The sequence below is a fragment of the Cololabis saira genome, chromosome 13, assembly GCF_033807715.1.
Source record: "Cololabis saira isolate AMF1-May2022 chromosome 13, fColSai1.1, whole genome shotgun sequence".
NCBI lineage: Eukaryota > Metazoa > Chordata > Actinopteri > Beloniformes > Belonidae > Cololabis > Cololabis saira.
The window spans coordinates 4027845-4054308 of NC_084599.1; the positions used below are offsets into that span (position 1 = coordinate 4027845).

At 45.1% G+C, this 26464-nt stretch overlaps 1 protein-coding gene across 1 annotated transcript in view; it reads right to left on the bottom strand.

Moving 5' to 3' along the window:
- Positions 1-26464, bottom strand: part of LOC133457973 (NACHT, LRR and PYD domains-containing protein 3-like) — a 132557-nt gene that overhangs the window by 101628 nt on the left and 4465 nt on the right. The window lies entirely within an intron of this gene.

A 26464-nucleotide genomic window follows, 5' to 3' on the forward strand; every position in this document is an offset into this window, starting at 1 on the left:
AAACCATGAAATATCAAATTTATTGCCAGGCCTACCTTGCATGCAAAATTTGGTGACTTTTGGGGAACTATCAAATATGGACCAATCAGATGAAGGGGGGCGCGCTTTTTGGCGTCTAGCGTCGCCACGGTAACACTTTTGAAAGAGAAAAGTAATGCACGTAGTCGCAGGATGGAGACGCACATTTTGATGTATAACACACCTGGGTGCACGTTACGGTTCGGGCCGTATTAATTCTCGAAGGAATGGCTCATATTGCTCCAACATTACGCGATTAATTCAGAATGTTCAAAATGGCCGACTTCCTGTTCGGTTTCGGCCATGGCGCCAAGAGACTTTTCTTTAAGTTGCGACATGATACAGGTGTGTACCGATTTTCGTTCATGTACGTCAAACCGTATTATGGGGCTTGAGGCGCAAATTTTTTTCTGTCTGAACCAACCAGATGAAGGGTGGGCGCGCTTTTTGGCGTCTAGCGTCGCCACGGTAACGCTTTTGAAAGAGAAAAGTAATGCGTGGTGTCGCAGGATGGAGACGCACATTTTGATGTATAACACACCTGGGTGCACGTTACGGTTTGGGCCGTATTAACTGCCGAAGGAATGGCATAAATTGCGCCAAAGTGATACGATTAATTCAAAATGGCTGACTTCTTGTTCGGTTTCGGCCATGTCGCCAAGAGACTATTCTTTAAGTTGTGTACTGATACAGGTGTGTAGCGATTTTCGTGCATGTACGTCAAACCGTATTGTGGGGCTTGAGGCACAAAGTTTTCCGGGGGGCGCTGTTGAGCCATTTTTCCACGCCCATTAATGTAAACCATTAAATATCAAATTTTTCGCCAGGCCTGACTTGCATGCAAAATTTGGTGACTTTTTGGGCACGTTTAGGGGGGCAAAAAGCCCTTCCTTTCGTCAGAAGAAAGAAAGAAAAAAGAAAAAAAAAAATTCCTACAGATACAATAGGGCCTTCGCACTGAAGGTGCTCGGGCCCTAATTAAAGCTGCAAGCAGCGATGAACGGTCTCTCGCACTTAAGTCCACCGCCCCCCATAAGCATATCAGAAATGACACTTACGACTTCCTATGTCAAACCATTCAAAAGTTATAGCAGAAAATCGGGACAACCAATCAGAAGAAGGGGCGGGGCTAATTTTCACCAATTATGGTCAAGGACTCAATACCGAGTCCGATGACATCACCCACAACTCATTATGTCAAACCTTTCAAAAGTTATGGCAGAGAAAAGTATTCTAGGGGGCGCTGTTGAGCCGTTAGGCAACGCCCATTAATGCAAACCATTAAATATCAAATTTTTCGCCAGGCCTTGCTTGCGTGCAAAATTTGGTGACTTTTTGGCCACGTTTAGGGGGGCAAAAAGGCCCTCCTTTCGTCAGAAGAAGAAGAAGAAGAAGAAGAAGAAGAAGAAGAAGAAGAAGAAGAAGAAGAAGAAGAAGAAGAAGAAGAAGAAGAAGAAGAAGAAGAAGAAGAAGAAGAAGAAGAAGAAGAAGAAGAAGAAAGAAAAATTCCTACAGATACAATAAGGCCTTCACACTGAAGGTGCTCGGGCCCTAATAATCATGTAATTTAAACATTGATTATTTAATTCAACAAATGAATGAATCATAGAATTTAAATGAATACTGATCAATTCAACTATTAATCAATAAGTGTTGCTGCACTACAGTCTTGATCAAAGCTGCATTTCTCTTCTCTGCATGTAAAGTTTCCTGAGATTAATCATTGAGGAGAACTGGTCCCACATGAACCTGAACTTAGTTGAACAGTGAATTTAACTGGTTTCCTCCAAGAACACAACATGTGATTGTAACTAAAACAGATGTGTCCGTGTTCGTCCTTACACAACTTTCTTGGAGGCTTTGACCACAGGCAGCAGCCTCCGTAGAACCTTCTCTGAAGCTGAGTATTTCTGCAGGTCAAACACCTCCAGATCTCCTGATGACAGTAAGATGAAGACCAGAGCCGACCACTGAGCAGGAGACAGTTTATCTGTGGAGAGACGTCCTGACCTCAGGGACCGTTGGACCTCCTCCACCAGAGAACCAGCGTCCAGTTCATTCAGACAGTGGAACAGGTTGATGCTTCTCTCTGCAGACAGATCCTTACTGATCTTCTTCTTGATGTATTTAACTGTTTCCTGATTGTTCTGTGATCTTCTTTGTTTTGGTTCAAACAGACCTCGTAGGAGGTTCTGATTGGTCTCCAGTTTGAGACCCAGGAGGAAGCGGAGGAACAAGTCCAAGTGTCCGTTTGGACTCTGTAAGGCTTTGTCCACAGCTGTCTGATAGAGGTCAGTTTCTACTCTTGTTTTAAACCACGTGGAGGTGTTTCTTTGTTCCTCCAGCAGGTTGATTCCAGAGTTGATGAAGGCCTGACTGACATGAAGAGCAGCCAGAAACTCCTGGACGCTCCTCTCCTCTCTAAAGATCTGGGTGAACACTCCTGAGTACACTGAAGCCTCTCTGACATCGATGCCACACTCTCTCAGGTCTGGTTCATAGAAGATCAGGTTTCCTTTCTGCAGCTGCTCAAAAGCCAGTTTTCCCAGAGACTCCACCATCTTCCTGCTCTCTGGACTCCAGTGTGGATCCATCTCAGCTCCTCCATCATACTTGACCTTCTTCTGTTTGACCTGGACCACCAGGAAGTGGATGTACATCTCAGTCAGGGTCTTAGGCAGCTCCCCTGCCTCTCTGGTTTCCAGGACTTTCTCTAGGACCGTAACAGTGATCCAGCAGAAGACTGGGATGTGGCACATGATGTGGAGGCTCCGTGATGTCTTGATGTGGGAGATGATCCTGCTGGTCTGCTCCTCTTCTCTGAACCTCTTCCTGAAGTATTCCTCCTTCTGTGGGTCAGTGAACCCTCTGACTTCTGTCACCATGTCAACACACACAGGAGGGATCTGATTGGCTGCTGCGGGTCGTGTGGTGATCCAGAGATGAGCAGAAGGAAGCAGGTTCCCCCTGATGAGGTTTGTCAGCAGCACGTCCACTGAGGTGGACTCTCCAACATCAGTCAGGACCTCATTGTTGTGGAAGTCCAGAGGAAGTCGACTCTCATCCAGACCGTCAAAGATGAACACGACCTGGAACTCAAAGCTGCAGATTTCTCTGGTTTCAGTGAAGAAGTGATGAACTAGTTCCACCAAGCTGAACTTTCTGTCTTTCAGCACATTCAGCTCTCTGAAGGTGAATGGAAGAAGGAACTGGATGTCCTGGTTGGTTCTGCCTTCAGCCCAGTCCAGAGTGAACTTCTGTGTTAGGACTGTTTTCCCGATCCCGGCCACTCCCTTCGTCATCACTGTTCTGATTGGTTCATCTCTTCCAGGTGGGAGTTTAAAGATGTCTTCCTGCCTGATGGTTGTTTCTGCTCTGTCTGGTTTCCTGGAAGCTGCTTCAATCTGTCTGACTTCATGTTCACCGTTGACCTCTCCAGTCCCTCCCTCTGTGATGTAGAGCTCTGTGTAGATCTGCTTCAGAAGGGTTGGGTTTCCTGCTTTAACAATCCCCTCGGATACACACTGGTACTTCTTCTTCAGCTTAGATTTCAGCAGCTTTTTACAACCTTCAGTAAAAGTACCTTAATAAAAGTGGAAAAAAGAAACCAATTAGTGTTTTATAAAGTTCAACTTAATTCTCCTAAAGAATCAGCATGTGAACCGACACTGATCGACTCAAACGTTACGATGAGCTGTCCAACATTGAGTAGAATCACTTTTTCCACCAAAACACAGGGCGTGGAAGTGACAAGAACATCTGGGGGTCCTGGCGTTTCTAGTACCAGGATGTTAGCAGTACAGCCCTGGTGGGTTGTTGGTTTATGGGTTGTTGTGTTCTTGTTATTATTGTGGTGTCTGTGAAGTGGATTTTCCAAGTTTAGGATTGGAAAACACCAGAAGATGATCTGATCCAATAATTTGTAGAACCCACTCACTCACTCACTCACTCACTCACTCACTCACTCACTCACTCACTCACTCACTCACTCACTCACTCACTCACTCACTCACTCACTCACTCACTCACTCACTCACTCACTCACTCACTCACTCACTCACTCACTCACTCACTCACTCACTCATCTTCTTCCGCTTATCCGTTCCCGGGTCGCGGGGGCAGCAGCCTAAGCAGGGATGCCCAGACTTCCTTCACCCCAGACACTTCCTCCAGCTCTTCCGAGGGGAGTCCGAGGCGTTCCCAGGCCAGCCGAGAGACATAGTCTCTCCAGCGTGTCCTGGGTCTTCCCAGGGGTCTCCTCCCGGTGGGACATGCCTGGAACACCTCCCTAGGGAGGTGGGACATGCCTGGAACACCTCCCTAGGGAGGCGTCCAGGAGGATCCGATACAGATGTCCAAGCCACCTCAGCTGACTCCTCTCAATGTGAAGGAGCAGCGGCTCGACTCTGGGCTCCTCCCGGGTGACCGAACTCTTCACCCTATCTCTAAGGGAGCGTCCAGCCACCCTGCGGAGGAAACTCATCTCGGCCGCTTGTATCCGCGATCTTGTCCTTTCGGTCACTACCCAAAGTTCATGACCATAGGTGAGGGTAGGTGCGTAGATTGACTGGTAAATCGAGAGCTTTGCCTTTCGACTCAGCTCCTTCTTCACCACGATGGTCCGGTACACCGACCGCATAACTACGGACGCTGCACCGATCCGTTTGTCAATCTCACGCTCCATCGTTCCCTCACTCGTGAACAAGACCCTGAGATACTTGAACTCCTCCACCTGAGGCAGGACTTCTCCACCCACCCGGAGAAGGCACGCCACCCTTTCCCGATGGAGAACCATGGCTTCGGTTTTGGAGGTGCTGATTCTCATCCCTGCCGCGTCGCACTCGGCCTCAAAATGCCCCAGCACATGCTGAAGGTCCCGGTTCCAATGAAGCCAACAGGACAACATCATCTGCAAAAAGCAGAGATGAAATCCTGAGGTTCCCAAACCGGATCCCCCCCGGATCTGTAGAACCATCAAGACAATCTGGAATTCAGCAAGATTCCTGGAAGAGGAAAACCAGGACTAAAATCTTCCAGTTATCTTGTGGTGTTGGTTGGTTAAACATGTTTATTGAGGTCCACGGCTGTCCTGTACAGGGAGGGTGCTACTGTAGGGGGTGCTGGGACCATGTGGGGGCGACTGGTCTGCAGAAATGTTTAGCCTGGTGTCAATGTCAAAATAACCTTCATGTGGATCAAGAATTTTTTTTTTTCACATAGCCACAAAGGCATGTACACAAACACACACTCACACACACACACACACACACACACACACACACACACACACACACACACACACACACACACACACACACACACACACACACACACACACACACACACACACACGCACACACACACACACACACACACACACACACACACACACGTACACACACACACACACACACACACACACGCACGCACGCACGCACACACACACACACACACACACACACACACACACACGCATGATCATATACATACATGCATACACACACATAGACATACACACTGGCTTGTTCACCTGCATGCTTGCTCTGTCGTTTTTTGGGGTTAGGTAGCGGTAGCGGTAGCTTAGCTCAGACTGCGATCAGATCTCAAGATTTTGGTCGATTTGCTGTTCGTGTTTTGGTCGGCTCCGTGTCGGTTTTGTCAGTTTTGTGTTTTGTTTGTGGTTTTTTGTTGCAGATTTCCAGTGCTTGACGTGTGTCTCCGTGTGTTCCTGCTTCCTGGATTGGCAGTGGATTTCGCCCCCCCCCCCCCCCCCCCCCCAAAAAAAAAAAATCCCTCGGTTTGTATGTGTATATTTATGTATGTGGTTAAAAAAAAAAAAAAAAAGAATGCAGATCTGATTCCAGCAGAACATTGTTGGAACAAGATGAGCAGAGTTCCTCCCTTCATCTTTCAGTGGTTTTAATGTTGTGGCTGATCTGTGAATGTTGTTCATCTCCTGAGGCATTCTGGGTAATTTATCCAGCGGCTTAAATGCTCATAGAAATCCTCTTACTGCTCTGCAGACGCTCAGCCAGATCCTCCTGCTTCATTCTCCTCAGGAAGTTCACTGTGATCTTCACAAACGCCTCTCTGCTGCTCCTCTGCTCTTCATCCTCACCCTGCAACAGATGCTCTAGGGATTCTGGGTAATCTGGACTCAGAACCCTCTGGATCTTCTCCAGCTCGTTCTTCACAAACATGACAACGTTGTCCTCCAGCAGCTGGAATAGAAGACCACATGAAGGACACAATCAGACTGAAACCACGGAGACAAACATCAGACCCCTGTTGGACAGACTGACAGTCCACTGGTCTCCAGAGACCAGCATGGAGACAAACATCAGACTCATGTTGGACAGACTGACAGTCCACTGGTCTCCAGAGACCAGCATGGAGACAAACATCAACAGAACAGAAGGAGAAGCAGTTGTTGTTCATGTACAGACCTGAAAGATGGAGTCCAGCTGTGTCTGATGCTGCTGGACAGACGGACCACTGGGGGACTCTGAGATCTGCTGGTCCACTCTGTGGAGGAACCAGGAAGAATTAGCTCACATCATGTCTGTCCTCACAGAGACAAACACCAGCTGAAGGTCGATTAAGTCCTGTTTGGATGAGGGACAGTCCATCAGAGGACTGGTGGTGGTGAAGGTTTACTAGTCCTGCTGATCCAACAAGAACATGTGACCTCAGTGAAAAGTTACAACAAGATCAGGAACATGGACAACTGTGGACATGGACAACCCATCTGCACCTCCCTTGAAGTCACTGTAACTCTGCTCAATGCAAAGGAATGTTGTATGCTGTAAAAAACGTATCTCCCCTTTTTGGGTATAAAGGGCATCATATATCACACCAAGTGTCTAGAGATAGCCCTTGTTTGAGCAATTTACACCAAAATTTGTAATAAACAAGTGTCACTCGGAGAATCCTCCCCTTGAGTGCTCAAATGGTCTCAAGATTCTAAGGGAAGACACGAGACTCGGGAGACGACACCTGTTGTTGATAAAAGATGCAGGGGAGGGTGGATAAAGGTTTAAAATAAATGAATGATTGTTTGTTGTTCCTCCGGTAAAATAGACGTGAGGGAAGTAATGGAAGGATATGGGATGTGTTCATAAAACTAAGGGGTGTGGCCCCCAGGCCCCTTGATAGTATATAAGGAGGACTCGATGAAAGTTTTCATTCTTGCAATAAAGACCTGCACAGTATTTGGATGGAACACCAGCCAAAACCTGACTCCAGTGTTTTTCTTCAAGTCCGCGGATGAAGGAAAAACTTAGATTATGTGGGGTAGGAAAAACTTAGATCATGTGGAGGTCCCGAAAAGGATTCTCTACAAAATCTATGAGGAGGAAGCTCAGATCACCATCAGGTGATGGAGGACCACAGGGGTCCAGGACTACATGATCTACTCAGGAAGAATCATGTGGACATTTCCTAACATGAGGACTGATTTACATACATTGAATGTGTTTAAATACATCTCACCTCTCTGAAGAAGACTGTTGGTCTCCTTTAAAGGTAATTAATCTATAATTTGAGTGGACGCTCTTCAAGGACCAACAGCTGGGTTCATTTTCAAGAGAGTCTCTTTTCTGATGGAACCTGACAGAAGACAAGTTTAAAATGTAAATATTCTATTTATATGAAAAATAAGTTATACAGATAGAAATATTCAGTCTATTTAAAAAGTATTAAACATAAATCATTGGCAGTATTTGGATACACTCACCTCTTTACAGCAGAACCTTGGTCTCCTTTGAAGTTAATATCAAAGTCTTTTGACTTGTCGCTCTTCAAGGACACACAGCTGGTTCCAGATCCAGGTCCAGGTCCAGGTCCAGGTCCAGGTCCAGGTCCAACTTGATTCCTGTAATAATGATGTTTGAAATGTGAGTCTTGAGCTCCTACATGCAGAAGAGTCAGGGACAGTTAGAGATGCTCATCTCACCTCTGAGCTTTTCTCCGACTCTCATGTTCCCCACACAGAGAGGTTTTAGAGGGAGGGACTCCCTCCTCTCTGTCCTCACACTGGTCCATTCTGCTGAATTCACGTCCACATCAGCTCACACACACACCTTCATCTGCAGAGGAAACACACATCACTGGTGTTGTATAGAGATCAGCTGATCCTGCTGGATGTCACTGATACAGCCGTATTCACTGATCCGAGCTGCTGTGAAGCAGTTTTTTTCCTCAGTTGCTCCCTTTTTTAAACATGCACAACATTGTAGAACCTTTTCAGTCTGGTTTTAGAGCCTTCACAGGACCAAAACACCCTTACTTACGGTGACTAATGGTCTGCTACACACTTGAGATCCAGGGGAAAATGCAACTCTGATCTTACTAGATCTTAGTGCTCCATTCAACAATGTGGATCATAACATTCTAGGCATTAAGGGGACAGCCCTGGACTGGTTCAATTCCTATCTTAAACATAGGACATTATCCGTGTCCATTGACCGGTTCTCCTCATCTATTGCCTCTGCCTCCTATGGGGACCCTCAGGGGTCCATACTAGGCCCATTGCTCTTCTGCCTCTACATGCTTCCCCTTGGCGACATCAGAAAATACAATATCTCTTTTAATTTATATGCAGATGACTCTCAACTGGACCTCCCACTAAAATCCACTAACTCTGTACAGTCTCTCTTGGACTGTTTGCAGATATCAAAGTCTGGGTGTCAAACAACTATCTCCAGTTTAAAACAGAGTCATCATCTTTGGTCCTCCTAAATCAACAAACCCTGTTGCAAGTAAACTAGCTCACCTCACCACGCATGTTAAATCCACCTTAAATCGTTTTGAACCTATAATGACTTGGAAAAAGTAATCTGCACATGTAACAGAGTTGAAAAATCCCACTTTAATCATTTTTGTTTTCAAATTATATTTAGGGATTTTATTTATCATTTATTTATTTTGTTGAATGTTTGTGAATTTTATCTAAATTAGTTATTTTATTTTATTGTTATTTTTATTTGCGTATTTTGAGGAAACTGCCTTTTTGGCCCTACCCTCTTTTTGTACCTCCTGGGCTTCCGTATCTCTTTACTTCAGCTCCTCAGTGCTGCGTTGCTCTGATGAGTGTAAGTTGTGTTGGGAACTGCTGCTGCTTTTCTTAAGAGATTTCTTTAAGAAATTATCCATATATGTTGATATTTTTGGCGCATGTTGTATACTTTAAATACTACTGATATTACGTGCCTGTTTTGTGTTGTTTTGATGATTTAATATGCTTTTTGTGGATGTTTTATTTTCGCGCCCTTGGTGTACAGCGGCGGGCGGTAACCGGTTTAAACCAGTAGGTGGCAGTGTAAACCAGACGGCGCTGCAGAGCCTCGATCTGAGTGTTCACTTTCCCGTTTTTGTTTTGTTTGTTCAGGGAGCAGGAGTTTAAAAGAGGGTCCAGAAGACTTATTCTTGTGTTTTTCTGTCTTCTGCAGGTATGTTTCCTTTGTCAAATTAATTGTTTTTATTGTGTTTAAATTAGAGAGTGCTGCGTTGCTCTGATGAGTGGAGCAGGAGTTTAAAAGAGGGTCCAGAAGACTTATTCTTGTGTTTTTCTGTCTTCTGCAGAAATAAACGAAGCAAAACCTATTCATGACTCATCATTTGTTGCAACGGATCCAAACCTGTTACACTGGTGCCGTGACCCTTTGGATCTTCAGATCAGCTTGATGCTCATCGCCGCGGATGCTGTGATGCTGTGCTGCTGTCCTGATCTGCGTTTCAGGATTATTGTATGGTCAGGTTTTGATGGACTGTAGATTTATGCGTAGTGACATGACCTTATTTTATTATTTTTATTTCTTGCATTTGTGACTTTGCTTTCTGTGTTCACTGTTTCTGTGAAAAAAAAAAAAAAAACACAACGCAAGTGCTTTTGAAAAAAAAAAAAAAAAAAACGCAGCTAAGGTGAATATGGATGGGTTTAATACTTTTAACCTGTCAAAGGGTAGGGGTATTTGGCTAAATGATGTCCCTGTTAACAGAAATGTGGGACATACTCAGTTCATGGATGATGGTTGTACAGATACGGGGTTGGGTCAGAGCCCGGGTTGTACACCTGTTACTGGGTCCATGAGGGAGGGTCCCCATACTTCCACACCCGGCAGTGATATTAATGCCGTTCATCAGCTCACCAACATGATGGGGCAGTTAGGTGCTCAGATTGGTGAGTCCATTGTTACAAAGCTGATGTCAGCTGGTGTTCTGAATAATAGTAGTGTCCCTCAGACGTCTTCTGCCGCTCAGAACGCACACTGTGATGTTAGCGGTCTTCAACCTTCACAAATGACAGTTCATGTTAAATCTGACAAGGGGCTTCAGATGTTCAGAGGTGACAACGCTGACAAATTCTCGGTCCAGGACTGGATTGACATGACCAAGTCTCATCTCAGGAGACATGACATTCCTGTATATGACCAAGCTGAAGAGATTATGTGTTATCTGATGGGCAAGGCAAAAGATGTTGTGAAGATTGCTCTGCGTAGTGATCCTACACTTGATGTTAAACAGAAACCTGAACTGATATTTGATGTCCTTCTCCACTATTTCAGTGAGGCCCCCTCGTGTCTCCCACTCGCTGATTTCTATGCTACTCTGCCTAGACACAGAGAGAACCCCGTAGACTACTGGATAAGACTGAACAAGGCGGCAGACCTGGCTCTTGAGGGCCTGCACAGACGGGGCAAGCGGACGGAGAAGATGAGTGATGAAGTGGCTCTCATGTTTGTCAAACACTGCCCCGACCCAGAGCTGTCCTGCATTCTCAAGTGTAAGCCAATTCATGAGTGGACTTCACGTGACGTTCAGGTGAGGATTGATGATTATCAGAGTGAGTTGAGGGCTAGTGGCAGGATCAGTGGGGCCATGCAACTAAAGAGCCATGTCACGTCCATCGCTTCTGAACAGTCTAGTTCACCATCCTCTAACCTGACGGCGTCTGAGTGGCAATATTCTCAAAATCCCCCAACTTCCTCTCTGCAAGCACACCATCATGTGTGTCGTCCTCCTTGCCCCTCTCCTGCACCTGCCCTGGCTCAGGATCAATTACACCATGCCCTGGGCCATGCCTCTGTGCCTGCTGTGGCACAAAATCTCCAGCAGTCGGAGGAGAGACTTCTCGCTCGCATGGTCGACATGTTTCAGGACATGATGGAGAAGATGCAGCAACGCCATACTGCCCGTCCAATTCGTGGTGGGAGGTTCCAGCGTGGGCCCCGTGACAGACATCCTAGAGAGACGGGTTGTAGAGTCTGTAATGACTCGAGTCATACCACCATTTCACACTGCATGTCTGAGAGACTCTGTTTTGCCTGTCACGCTCCTGGTCACACCAGACTGAACTGTCCTGCTGGTAACCCTTCCCTATCCAAGCCTGAGGGAAACTAGCCGACCTGTGTTTGGAGGGAGGCAATACAGGTCACACTACAAACTCCCAAACTGATGACATGTCTGATGCAGAGACGATTTACACATCTCTAAGAGGCTCCGGTAGTGATGCTGACATTGTGTTTCAGAATATTCACAGAGTTGGCAGTAGTGACAGCCTTTTCTACACGCCTGTGGCAATGAATGGGACATTGGTGATGGGAGGAATGTTGGACAGTGGTTCTATGGCATGCAGTATCAGTGAAGTAGCTGAGATTAAATTGAGAGAGGCTGGGGTAATATCTGACCAAAAACGGATTAATGTGGATGTGGTGCTTGTGGGATGTGGAGGACTTCGCGTTAAACCGAAGTGTGTTTTTGATGTGGAGATGGAAGTGTATGGCTGTAAAATGTTAGTCCCCACACTTGTTGTTCCAGGACAACATGATGAACTGATTCTGGGGACTAATGTGATAAAACACGTCCTGCGTAAGTCTAAGCAGTGTGAGTCATACTGGAAGACAGTGTCGGGCCCCTGTCCATCCAGAGACACAGAGGTTGAGCGTTTCCTGTCTATGCTCTCGGGTTTGAGCCCCTGGAGGGGTGATGATATTCCTGACAGGATTGGCACAGTCAAGTGTAATTCAGCCACCTGCCTTGAGCCTGGCCGCGAGTATCTCATCTGGGGAAAACTGCCGAAGAACACTGCTGTTTCTCCGGGTAGCACTGTTATGACGGAGCTCACGTCTTCTCGTTCAGCTCCCAGAGGTGTTCTGGTTGCAAAGATTGTAACTCCGCTGTGGGGTGATCGGTGGGTTCCGCTAAAGCTCATCAATACATCTGACAGACCGGTACTGCTGAGACGCAATGCAAAGCTGGCTGATGTCTACCCCTGTGTGGCTCTTGAGGACATGGATGTTGCTGAACGCTCGCAGGTCCCCCTGGTCAGCTGTCCCATGTCAGTTGTACCAGCTGCTGCTGGTGTGAACTCTCCCCAGGACAAGCTTAGTTCAATCGGGCTTGGTACTGTTGACATTGGGTCATGTGAAGTGTCGGAGGACTGTAAGGGGAGGTTAGCTGACCTTGTTTTGCAATATGAGGATGTCTTTTCACGCCACCATCTGGATTGTGGGGAGGCAAAGGGCTTTGTACCTCGCATACACCTGTCGGACAGCAAACCGTTCAGGCTCCCATACAGGAGAGTGCCCCCCAGCCAGTACCATAAGTTACGTCAGGTGCTTACTGAGATGGAGGAAAGGGAGATCATCAGGAAGTCGACCAGCGAGTATGCATCACCATTGGTGCTTGTATGGAAGAAAAATGGGGATCTCCGCATCTGCACAGACTTTCGCTGGTTGAACAAAAGGACCTTTAAGGATGCTCATCCCCTCCCCCATCAAGCTGATTGTTTGGCTGCACTGGGGGGCAACTGTCTTTTCAGCACGATGGATTTGACCTCTGGCTTCTACAACATGCCGCTCCACGAGGATGACAGGAAGTACTCAGCCTTTACCACTCCTATGGGCCTTTATGAGTACAACCGTCTGCCACAGGGCCTCTGCAACAGCCCTGGGAGCTTTATGCGCATGATGACCAGCATTTTTGGGGACCAAAACTATCTGAGCCTGCTATGTTACTTAGATGATTTGCTGGTGTTTGCATCTGACGAAGAGACTGCTTTGGTGCGCCTAGAAATGGTTTTTGACAGGCTGCGTGGCAATAACTTGAAGTTGGCTCCCAAAAAGTGCTTCTTCCTCAGGAGGTCGGTGAAGTTTCTGGGCCACGTTGTGGATGAGAGGGGTGTTTCGACCGATCCCAGTAAGGTCGGAAGCATCGCCAACATGACAAGTGCTGACCTCATGGAGCCTGATGGTGTGACTCCATCCCAGAAACGAGTGAAGTCCTTTTTAGGGATGGTTAATTACTATCAGCACTTTGTGCCCGGATACTCTGCGAGCGCCAAGCCGCTCTTTGATCTGTTGAAGGGTGCGAAGAGGAAGAGCGGCCGTCACAAAACCAGAATGTCCAGCAGGAAGCTGTTTGCATCTGACTGGACTTCAGAACAGCAGCAGGCTTTTGAAAGCCTGAAGACTTCGTTGGTTCACAGTGTTGTTTTGGCTCACCCTGACTTCGGCCGCCCCTTCATGTTGTCAACTGATGCATCTCTGGATGGAATAGGAGCTGTTTTATCTCAGGTTCAGGAGGGTGAAACACGAGCGAGACCCATTGCTTTTGCTAGCAAGTCATTATCTCAATCTCAAAAGAACTATCCAGCTCACCGTTTAGAATTTCTGGCTCTGAAGTGGTCAGTCTGCGACAAGTTCAGTCACTGGCTGAAAGGCAACAAATTCACGGTATGGACAGACAATAACCCGTTGACTCACATTCTGACAAAACCAAAGCTGGACTGTTGTGAGCAGCGCTGGGTGGCCAAGTTGGCAAGCTATGACTTTGACATTAAGTATGTCCCAGGTCAGCAAAATGTCGTGGCTGATGCTTTGAGTCGCACGCCGTTTGTCAGGGAGAGTGTTGGCCATAGATTGCTCGCTGAGCCATATACAGGTCTGCTCGCTGCTGTCAAGGATGTGTCATCTACGTCGGTTCAGAACGCTTTCCGTTCATCCTGTGGCCGCAATAACACATCTCCAGTGAGTGAAATTGCCCAGTCCTCATGCAGCCCACTTCTCATGCAAGCTCAGTCTGTTGCGCTGGAGGATGTGTCTGCTGTACTTCAGTCGCACATTGAGTGGGATGCTGGTCCACGAACTCGAGCTGTAGCAGTGTTGCAGTTCCTACCTCAGCTGGTTCAAACTGGACATGACGCCTTGCCTGCCTACACTGAGGGGGACCTCCGTGATAAGCAGTTGGAGGATGGATGTCTCTCGTGTGTTCTGTTCTATGTTGAGAGGCATCGGAGGCCTTCAAGGAGAGAAAGGTTTAAAGAGTCTGTCTCTGTCACTAGATACCTTAAACACTGGGATAGGCTCACTGTGATTGATGGTGTGCTGTACAGGGTTTCGAGGGACCAGAAAACCAGAGCAAAGCGCTTCCAGTATGTTGTCCCTGACTCGCTGAAGACTGAGGTTTTGCAGGGTGTTCATGACAAAGCTGGACATCAAGCCCAGTTCAGAACCCTTAGCTTAACTAGACAGAGGTTTTTCTGGCCGAACCTCGACAGGGATGTGAAAGATTATGTCCGTCATTGTCAGCGATGTGTTGTTAGCAAGACTGTTGAGCCTGAGGGGCGGGCTCCGCTAGAGAGCATTACATCAACAAGACCGCTGGAGCTTGTCTGTATAGACTTTTGGTCTGCCGAAGACTCCAGAAACAGATCTGTCGATGTTTTGGTGGTAACAGACCATTTCACGAGGATGGCTCAGGCGTTTCAATGCAGAGACCAGACAGCTAAACAAGTGGCGAGGGTTCTTTGGGACCGGTATTTCTGTGTCTTTGGATTCCCGGAAAGAATTCATAGTGACCAGGGTGCTAACTTTGAGAGTCAGCTGCTGAGTGAGCTTCTCAGGGTTTCTGGTGTCAAGAAATCTCACACGACCCCCTACCATCCAATGGGAAACGGGAGTGTTGAGAGGTTCAATCGGACCCTGGGTGGCATGATCCGTGCTTTGCGTCCTGAAGAGAAAGCTGACTGGCCACGACGTTTGCAGACTCTGACATTCGTTTACAATTGTACAGCTCATGAGACGACGGGGTACCCCCCCTTTTACCTCATGTTCGGTCGTGTCCCCCGCTTGCCGGTAGATGTCATCTTCCGTGCTGTCCTCCATGATTCTGCTGTGACATGTTATGAGAAGTACGTGGCACGCCTCACCGACGATTTGAAAGCAGCGGTGGTGATTGCTCAGGAACATGCTACAAAAGAGCAGAACAGACAGGCCCGCCTGTACAACAGGGCAGTGAAGGGATCTAAGGTTGAGATCGGTGACAAAGTGCTCTTGGCCAACAGGACGGAGAGAGGAAAAAGGAAGCTTGCTGATCGGTGGGAGTCCACCATCTACACTGTTGTGGATGTGAACTCAGGGACACATACATACAGGATCCGTGATGCAGTTAATGGACGGGAGAAGGTGGTTCACAGGAACCTACTGATGCTGGCCAATTTCCTCCCTGTGGGGGATGCTGTTGTAATGTCTGACCTTGCCTCATCCACGCCTAACACAGAATCCTCAGTTCCCGGTACTTCTGACATTGGAGGGACGGGAGAGGCCCTGCTTGGGACTGGGAGCGTGGTTCTTGCTGGGGCTAGTAACTGTCTTGACACTGAGATTGGCCAAAGCTCACCTGTGGCTGTGGAGGACAGCAAAGCTCTCTTGGCGGACCTGGGGTCTGTGGACTCTGAGGGGAGAACGATTGATTGGATTACACAGTTATCAGCGCCTAGTTTTTCAGACTTGACTAGTTTGACCCCTGACCCTAAGGACTCCTCAGTCTCGCCTGTGGACGAATTGACTGTTCAATCCGAGACTGCGCCGGCAGCTGTGAGACAATCAGACTCTGTTCTTGACACTGTGACCATGACAGACGCTACATCAGACACTCTGCGCACTGTTGACCAGACCTCACAGACACAGGTCAGGTCTAGAGTTGGCCGTTTAGTCAAGCCTGTGAATAGACTCATACAAACTATGTCCAGACAGGATGTTGTTCAGGACTAGTTCAATGTTAAAGATGTTTGCAACTCTGTGTTCCGGACCTTTAATGACTGAAGCCTGATTCCATAGGCTTAGGTTTTTTGTTTTCTTTTCTACATTGTGCGGTTGGGTCTGGTGGGGTGTACAAGGCACCCTGTTGCCAGTTGTTGGATTGAGGGTTAAGCGCTGCTCTCATACCACTTCATCCTTTTGGGATACATTCAGTGTTGGTTTCTTCTTGAAGTTGACCCTTTGTGTTGTGTACTGTACGTTTGTAATATTTTCCGTGCTGGATACTTTGTATCTGCTGGTAAATTTTGATAAAAATCAGTGGGGGTGGATGTAACAGAGTTGAAAAATCCCACTTTAATCATTTTTGTTTTCAAATTATATTTAGGGATTTTATTTATCATTTATTTATTTTGTTGAATGTTTGTGAATTTTATCTAAATTAGTTATTTTATTTTATTGTTATTTTTATTTGCGTATTTTGAGGAAACTGCCTTTTTGGCCCTACCCTCTTTTTGTACCTCCTGGGCTTCCGTATCTCTTTACTTCAGCTCCTCAGTGCTGCGTTGCTCTGATGAGTGTAAGTTGTGTTGGGAACTGCTGCTGCTTTTCTTAAGAGATTTCTTTAAGAAATTATCCATATATGTTGATATTTTTGGCGCATGTTGTATACTTTAAATACTACTGATATTACGTGGCTGTTTTGTGTTGTTTTGATGATTTAATATGCTTTTTGTGGATGTTTTATTTTCGCGCCCTTGGTGTACAGCGGCGGGCGGTAACCGGTTTAAACCAGTAGGTGGCAGTGTAAACCAGACGGCGCTGCAGAGCCTCGATCTGAGTGTTCACTTTCCCGTTTTTGTTTTGTTTGTTCAGGGAGCAGGAGTTTAAAAGAGGGTCCAGAAGACTTATTCTTGTGTTTTTCTGTCTTCTGCAGGTATGTTTCCTTTGTCAAATTAATTGTTTTTATTGTGTTTAAATTAGAGAGTGCTGCGTTGCTCTGATGAGTGGAGCAGGAGTTTAAAAGAGGGTCCAGAAGACTTATTCTTGTGTTTTTCTGTCTTCTGCAGAAATAAACGAAGCAAAACCTATTCATGACTCATCATTTGTTGCAACGGATCCAAACCTGTTACACACATTCATTACGTCTCGCTTTGATTACTGCAATTGCCTCCACCTTAGCCTCCCCCAGTCTTTATTAACATGCCTGCAGTTGGTCCACAATGCTGCAGCAAGACTGCTGACTGGTACAAGGAACCGTGGACATGTCACCCCTGTCTTGGCTTCCCCGCGTGTGCTCCCCATTAAAGTTTTATTCATTGACTACGTTTACATGCAGTCAAAATTCGGGTTATTGCTAATATTCCGGTTACTGAAACATTCTGAATATTCCGTTTACATGCGTGAGCAAAAGGGTTATCCCTATACAGGCCAGCTGACAGTCCTGCCGGGGTCCGGGACAAAATAATCTAAGATGGGCCCCCCTGCGCCCGGATCTCTCCTTCTCCCTCTTCCTCTCCTCTCCCTCTGCTCTTCAGGTTTTTATACAAGGTGATGGACGTTAACATTAGAGCTAGCCAGTTAGGTTAAGTTACAAGGTTGGTAAACGTTGGCTGCGCTGTTTCTTACCTTGCTCTACGCTGACTTTATTAATTCCAGCTTCACCGTCACCACCTTTTTATAATATTTGTGTAGAGAATCTATGAGGCCTCTATTTTCTTCTTCTCTTCTTCTCTTTTCTCTTCTTTTCTGAGCACCGGACTTGTGCTGACCAGACATTTTGACCATTCTAATGGTTGAATTAAATGATAACATCAAATTTTGATCAACGCCAAACCATTTTTGTGTTGGGGGTTCTTGACTACAAGGACAATTAGGAAGAAAACAAATAACAAGCTTTTATGTAACTCAAATACTACATATTTTTTCCACAAATAGGCATATTTTGAAACATTTTGAAAAATGATTCCATAATTTAATGAGAATTTAAAAAAAAAAAAATTCTCTTCAGTTCTGCCCCCCCTACCCTGGGCCTGGGACAACAGACCCGTTTGTCCCCCCCTATCGACGGCCGTGTCCCTGTATACATGGTAATTAATCATTTGGGATATCTCCATCAAACCAGCGACGCACGGAGAACGTGATGACGCAATTCCCGTCATTTCCGCTTCTTCTTCTTGTATCCAAAATCAAAACAAATGCTGCTTCGCGCAACTTTTCGCTCACCTTCTTGTAAATCTCTCAATTCCGGTACTTTCTACGTCTACAAATGCCAAAATGTTCATATCCTTCATTATATTTATGAAGTGATTAGTCTCCTCCTGGTCTTGGTTTCTCTGTGTTTAGAAGAACTTCCTGGACTCAAAAGACCAGGATTCCTTTGCCGCTTTTGCACTAGGACTTACTTGGCCCGACTCGGCTCGGCGCGGCTTTACACGGTTCCACTGTGTGTTTTCGCACTGCCAGGGGAGAAGCGGGCAGGTTTGGGTGAAGCTGCTGTGACGTACTCGATTGCGCAACACCTTTTTTCACGTCAGCGCTGATCAGAAATCAGCTGGAGCCGGAGCGGCTGAGAGTAAAACAGCCCGTCTACATCGCTTTTTTAATTTTTTCTCGACAGCCACCAGGTTTATGAACATCTGCACCTCAGAGTTGGATCACCAAACAGACGTTTTGTGCTTTATAATAAAATCGCTGCGAGCCGCGGGTCGCCTCGCTCTGACTCCCGCTTCGTGATTCAAACATCTGACGGCCCCGCCCCCCGACCAATCAGAGGCGCGGAGGGTGGTGACGTCCCCACCCCCCGACCAATCAGTGGCGAGGAGGGTGGTGACCTCAGAAATAGTCCCTTCTCAGCCCGCTAAGAACCTGGCTGAAATGGTTACAGAAAAAAGTACCGACTTGGAGCGGCTCTACACGTCTCAGCCCTAGTGCGAAAGCGCAAAACGGGGCCATAGCGGGTAGAACCGGGGAGAAGTGAGACTAATGCAAAAGCGCCACTTGTGAACAGAACATGTGCAGAAAACAAATTCCTGTTCCGTTTGATGGGGATATTCCGTTTGGCGTTTACATGACCGAATATTCGGGTTTTAAAAGGAGTAACCCAGGGCTCATATTCAGGTTTTTAAAACCCTGAATATGAGCAAATTCGGGTTATTCAAAGGGGTTATTGGTGTTAACATGGCCGTGCAAATTTTTTTTAATGTATTTCCTTAATTTTTTTTTGGTGATATACTTTTCATGTGTGAGCTGAGAAAATGATGAGTACTCATAGGAAACAGAGACAGAATCGGATTACGTTTCTTACACCTATGCACCTTCTGTGTAGGTTGGTTTTTTTTCTTTGCTAGTTTGAAACTGCTGTACGAGAAATAGAGAAAGAGACGATTGAGATGGCGAGCCCAGCCCAACGATTCTGAGAGAACGTGAGAGAGTTGGAGCTCCATTTGGCCAGCTGCAGAACCTACCTTCCTCATCGAATCCGGATCATCTGAATCTCACATATCGAGAGCAGATAAGATACACACATACTCCTCACCTACCCGGGTAGTAGTGATAACAGAAAAGACTGAAGACAAAGAATCTCAGTTGACACAAATACACAGAACATACACATTGGATCCTCCGAGAGGAATCACCAGACCTGAGCAGGAGAGCTCAGTGTACCAGGACTCTTTTTTTTCTTGCGTTTTATTTTTTCTTGTTGTTTTCGAGCGCTTTGCGGTGGGTAAACCTGCACAACCCATAAGTGAATGTTTATTATTTTGTCCTACATTGATATTAAAATATCACCTGTTCAAGCCACTCCTCTTTTTGAGTCATTACAACTCCTTACCCGAACCTAGAGATGTGAATAACCATTATTTCTTAAATCTAGGACTAAAGGTGCTACACCTGCTTATATCACCGACCTTCTTCAGTTCCAGTCAGCCACCAGTCCCTGAGCTCCTATAGTCAAAGAAAACTACTTGTCATGGCTGAAGCTGAAAGGTGATAGGGCCTTTGCTGTGGAACCAGTTACCCTCAGACATCTGATGTGCCCCCACTATCTCCACCTTTAAGATTAAAAACTCACCTCTATTCACTAGCTTTCCCAGTCCCCTAATCCTGTCATTTCTTGCATCTGTGTTTTTAGGTCAAATTTGTGATTTATTTGTTGTCACTGAATGTTCTTTCTTTCTTTTTTTGAAATTATTATTATCATGTACAGCACTTTGGTCAGTAATATCTCTGTTTTAGATGTGCTTTATAAATACACTTTACTTAATTACTAACTCTCAGCACTTTCCTCATTTTCTGTTTCTGAGATTAAAAACATTAAATTGTGTGAACAACAGAGTGTTACTGCACAAACAGGAAGTTGAATATCTGGACCAAGCAGAAAGAGACTGGGCCTCTACGTGAGTCTGGTTCCTGTAAATGTGAAGAAGCTCAGAGGTGAAACTGTCCTGCAGAGACACGTGTCCTCCTCCTTCACAGCCTCATCACACAACACTTACACAAGCAGCAAACCACTTCCTCCAGAAAGGTGCTCTAATGTATGGAGATATTGAGACAGCACTTCCCGTGTTAGTTATTGAGGATTATGGGTTATCGGATAAGAAATGTAACAACAAGGGCTTCCGGCTTAGCGATACATGGGGTAAGACGTGCTTAGCGGAGCTCCTGCAGAGTTATCTTATCTTGCACTGGAGAGGTGATGCTACCTCTAATCTCACAGTACCCAGGTACATTGATAATAAAGTATTCTGATTCTGATTCTGATTAATTTAAATTCTTCATTTATTGGCACTTTTTGCATCACTCCCACGGCTTTGGTTTTAACTAACTTATTTTCAACGCGGTTACATTGACTACTTACCACGGAAATGCCTCCAAAGTCCATTAAAGCGGGGAATAACCCTCCAGCTAACTCGCGGCCTGCTGCTCACGCTGTCTCCTCGCCCCGCGGTGATTCTCCTCTGGAGAGCACCTGCGCCGCGCCGGCTCCCGCCGCGGAGTTCAGCCAGCTCAAAACCGAACTGCTCTCCGCTCTTCGGAATGATGTTGCGGCTATATTTAAGACAGAGCTACAAGCAGCATTGAGTGACAATTTAACGTCCATTAAGTCCGAGCTGCTTTCCCTTAAAGTGGACCTTTCCGGCAGTATTTCCTCCATGAAGGCGGACGTCGCGGGACTCACAGCCACGGTTACTGGGATGGAGCACTCTCTCTCAAGCTGTTCAGACGACATCGTTGCTCTCCAGAAAAAAGTTGATCACTTGTCGAAAGAATGTGTGAGGCTGGAGGACAGATGCGAGGATTTGGAGTCAAGGTCTCGTCGGCAGAACATACGGATTATTGGTGTCCCGGATGAGGATCCTGATTCTTCATCTGCAGCCGGTGTGTCCAAGCTGTTATCAGAAGCCTTCGCCCTCGACGCGGAGCCGCTGATTGACAGAGCTCACCACACTCTCATGCCAAAGCCCAAGCCCGGTGACCGGCCCAGCGCTATAGTGGCCAAGCTCCATTATTACACGGACTGCGCTGACATCCTCAGAAAGGCGAGAGAGCGGCAGCGGATAAAGGTTCGGAATATGACCATCTCCGTCTTCCCGGACCACACTGCCAAGACAGTGCGGGCGCGCGCTGCCTTTAATGATGTGCGCCGTCAGCCGCGGGAGATTGAAGGAGTCCGGTTTGGATTGCTGTATCCCGCCCGGCTGCGTGTAACTCATAACGGCCAGCAACGGGACTTCACGTCGCCAGATGAAGCCTTGGCATTCATCAAGAAAATAAAAAAGTGACTACCAGCTAGTTTTCGGGGACGATTTATCCAGCTTGCTGTCCATGCGGGACTCTGGCCCTTGGTGAGTGAGTCAATTCATAAAACGGGACTTTATGTCGTAATTTTTTTTTTTTTTTTTTTTTTTTTAACTATCAATGGGAACAGCACCGTTTAAAATTGAAGGCCTAATCATTTCTCTGGTATGATGCCTTGATTAGAAATATGCAAACACCCCTGTCTATTGTTTAATTTGTGTGTATGTGTGTGCGTGTCTGTGTGGGTGTGCGAGTGCATATATGTATATATCATTGTTCTACAGGCCAAAGATCTACTTAATTTAATTAATGTTTGTTGTTACCCTGACAAGACAATTATTGTCAGAATGGCTCAGACTGTTGGTCTTATATGCCTCATATTTTATTTTATTTTATTTTTTTAAGGTTTTAACTCTGCAGGAGCTGACTTTGTTTTTGTTTTTGTATTTAGCTTTATAGTCGAAAGCATCTTTTTTTTGAGAATGGCTTCCTTTGAAGCCTGCACGGCTGTTTCCATCGTTTGGGGATGGGAACATCTAATGTGCGACGGGTGGGTGGGCGGGGGTTATGGGTTGTTGGCTTTTGGATTATGTCTCTGTAGGTATGTATATACTCCTGAGTTTTGTTTGTTTTGGTTTTCCCTTTTACCTCTTTTTCTTATATTTCCTCTTGTAGTGGGTGAGTCTGTCTTATTTTCTCTCAAAGAATGCCTATATGAACGATCGTAATCTGCACAAGCCTGATACTGGATCAAACATTAGATTCACTAGCTGGAATGTTAAAGGTGTGAATAATCCAATTAAGCGATCAAAGATTTTTTCACATTTGAAACGCTTGGACACTGACATAGCTTTCCTTCAGGAAACTCATTTGCGAAATAAAGATCATTTCAGACTCAAACGTGCTTGGGTGGGTGATATTTTTCATTCAAATTTTGATTCTAAGTCTAGAGGAGTAGCAATTTTGATCAACAGAAGAGTTAATTTCTCCGTCTCCAGGACAATATCCGATAAGAATGGTAGATTCAATTCAATTCAATTCAATTTTATTTATATAGCGTCTAATACAACAGAGTTGTCTCTAGACGCTTTACAGAGACCCATACCCAGAACATGACCCCCGAGCAGTTATTACATAAACAATGGCAGGTAAAAACTCCCCTAGTGGGAGAAAAACCTTAAGCCAAACAGTGGCAAGGAAAAACTCCCCTTTAGGAGGGAAGAAACCTTGAGCAGGACCAGGCTCATCAGGGGGGACCCTCCTGCCGAGGGCCAGACTGGTGGGTCAGGGACGGCAACAGCACAGCAAGCAGGTGGAAGCAGCAACGGGATGACCGGGGGTGGGGACCGCAGGCCAGCACACAGCTCCCGAAGCTCCGGCCCAATCAGCAAGTCCCAGGTTGGGGTGCAGGGTCAGGAAAAGACTTGTGCTCCGTAATGCAAGCTACAAGCCACCCACGGCCACCTGCAGGACAAAAGAGAGAAAAGGGAGGAGAAGGGGGGGCCAGCAACGGGATGACCAGGGGTGGGGACCGCAGGCCAGCACGCAGCTCCCGAAGCTCCGGCCCAATCATCAAGTCCCAGGTTGGGGTGCAGGGTCGGGGAAAGGCAACAATAAGACAATAGATATCTTATTGTTGCGGGCACTCTTTACTGTAACCCTGTATTGTTGGTGAATATATATGCCCCTAATTTTGATGACCCCAATTTTACGGATAGGCTGTTTGGCAACCTCCCTTTCTTAAATATGCATATTACAATACTGGGTGGTGATCTGAATTGTGTTATTAATCCTTCTTTGGACCGTTCGAATCCTCGTACTTTGACTCAATCCTCTATGTCAAAATCTATTACCGATTTTACAGTCAAGAACGGGCTTGTTGATCCGTGGAGGGTCTCACATCCTGGAGATAAGGAATTCTCTTTTTTTTCACAAGTACATCAGTCATATTTACGTATTGACTATTTGTTTTGTTTTGTTTTATTTATTCGCACATACAAGTTAAAAACAAAAAGATACATACATGTTAATATTGTGCAGGAGAAGTTGGAAGCCAGAAGGCTTATCGAGAACTTCTCCCAAAAGAACACACATCAAAATACCAGTTGTAGATTCACATGTTTAGATGCAAATATACCAGTACATACACACAGTACAGATTATTACAATACATATAATAATAACCTCTTATTGAACTTAATATGATTGAGTGACCTTACATTATTCTACTGCAAAAGCATTTTTTTGTAGTTTGTTTTGAAAGCTAGCAGAGATGGTGATGTTTTTAGCCAAGGATCAGTAGCATTCCAAAGAATGGACCCTCGATGTCTTATTGAGAACTGCCTAAGAGAAGTACGACTATAGGGTATGTGCAGGTTCTTGGCTTGCCGAGTGGGATATGAATGAATATCGGAATTCAAAGAAAAAAAACACTTAAAACCAATTGGAAGGTTGTGACAGTTGTAAATACATTTGTACACAAACAAACATATCTGCAAGGAATTCACCTCAGAGACAGACAAAATGTTTAGCTTCTTGAAGAGAGGAGCAGATGGTTCTAATCGATCCGAAAAGGTAGCCAGTCTAACAAATCTTTTTTGAAGTAAAATTATTTTTTGAAGATTGGATAAATAGGTGCTAGCCCATATTATATTACAGTACGATATGTAAGGAAAAATTAAACTATAATACAGAATTAAGAAACAACTTCTATTTAACAATGTACACACCTTCCTAATAATACCTAGAGACTTCATTGCTTTTTTACAAACATGATCAATCTGTTCTTTCCAGTTTAATTTATCATCAACTATGATACCTAAAAACTTTGTCAAAGAAACTTGGTTGATTTTTGTGTCATTGATAAAAAGATTTGCATCTTCATTCGAATACCTCCTGCCATTTTTACAAAACAAGATGAAATTCGATTTTTTTACATTCAATGACAGCTTATTTGTCTGGAACCAATCAGAGACACAAGATAGACCTTCATTTGCTTCCCTAATTAATACTTCAAAATTCTCATGTGACATTATAATGTTGGTGTCATCAGCAAACAGAATTGAAAATAGTCTAGGAGATACCCAAGCGAAATCATTGATATATATCAAAAATAAAAGGGGACCAAGTATAGAGCCCTAAGGAACCCCACAATTTAGCTTTGCCCTGTCAGAATCGACACCATTAATGGAAACAAACTGTTCCCTATTATAAAGATAGTCTCTGAGCCAATTTATTACAAAGCCGGAAAAACCATACCTCTGAAGCTTAGATATAAGTATTGTATAGTCCACAGTATCAAAAGCTTTGGATAAATCCAGAAATATACCAACAGAGAATTGCTTATTGTCAAGTGCCTTGGTAATTCTATCAATAAACTGTAGGAGAGCCATGTAAGTAGAATGTTTTTGTCTAAAGCCATATTGATGTTCATATAATATATTATTGTCATTTAGGTGTTTAAGAATTCTAGAGTAAACTAACTTCTCCAATATTTTAGACAAAGATGGCAATATCGAAATTGGTCTGTAATTTGAAAATGAGTCACCAGATTTAAACAGAGGTATAACTTTTGCTACTTTCAAGTCTCTGGGTACAACGCCTGTCTCTAAAGAAAGTGAAAACACGTGGTTCAATGGGTCAATGATTGAAGGCAATACCTCTTTAAGCAAACTGCTTTTGATGCTATCATATCCTGCAGCTGAGTTTTTTAGATTTAGAATAATGTCCTGTATTTCTATGGCGGTAGGTGGTTCGAATTTAGATATGGATGGGTATTGACCCTGGATCTTGTCAAGAGGACAGCTGTTTGTGCTTTTAATACTTCTAGCCAAGGAAATTCCAATGTTTACAAAATAATTATTGAACCCATTTGCAATCTCTGATGAATTTGTATATGTTCCACTTGCATCCGCAAAAGAAGATGGCAATGAAACAGTATGCCTTTTTCTATTGAGTAATTGATTTATGACGCTCCATGTTGATTTTATGTTGTTAGCAGCTTCTTTGAATTTATCCGAGTAATATTTCTTTTTTGCCTCTCTAAGTAAGAAAGTAAATCTATTTTTGAATGTTTTTTGTTTTTTTGTTGATGGCTCTCTTCTTTCCAAAGTTACTTCTGTCGTATACCACCCAATTGTTATTTCAGATCACGCCCCTCTAACTTTGAATATAACATTGTCTGAGCGCCCCCGTTTTTCTTCTCCCTGGAGGTTTAATCCATTGCTTTTATCCGACGATGCATTTAATGTTTCTATATCTGCTTCAATAGATGATTTCATTGCATTAAACAAAACAGATTCTACCAGTTTTTCGCTAGTATGGGAATCACTCAAAGCATATTTGCGAGGACAAATTATCTCTCATTCAGCATATGCCAGTAAAATCCGCAGGGCTAAATTACAGGAGCTCACATCTAAAATTCAGGACATAGACAGACTAAACTCAGTTAACCCAAGTCCGAATTTACTGAAACAACGGCTTGATTTGCAGTCAAAATTCGATCTTATAGCGACAGCCGATTCTGAACGGCTCCTATTACGCGCTCATGCCAACTATTATGAACACGGCGATAAACCAAGCAGGTTATTGGCTCACCAATTAAAAAG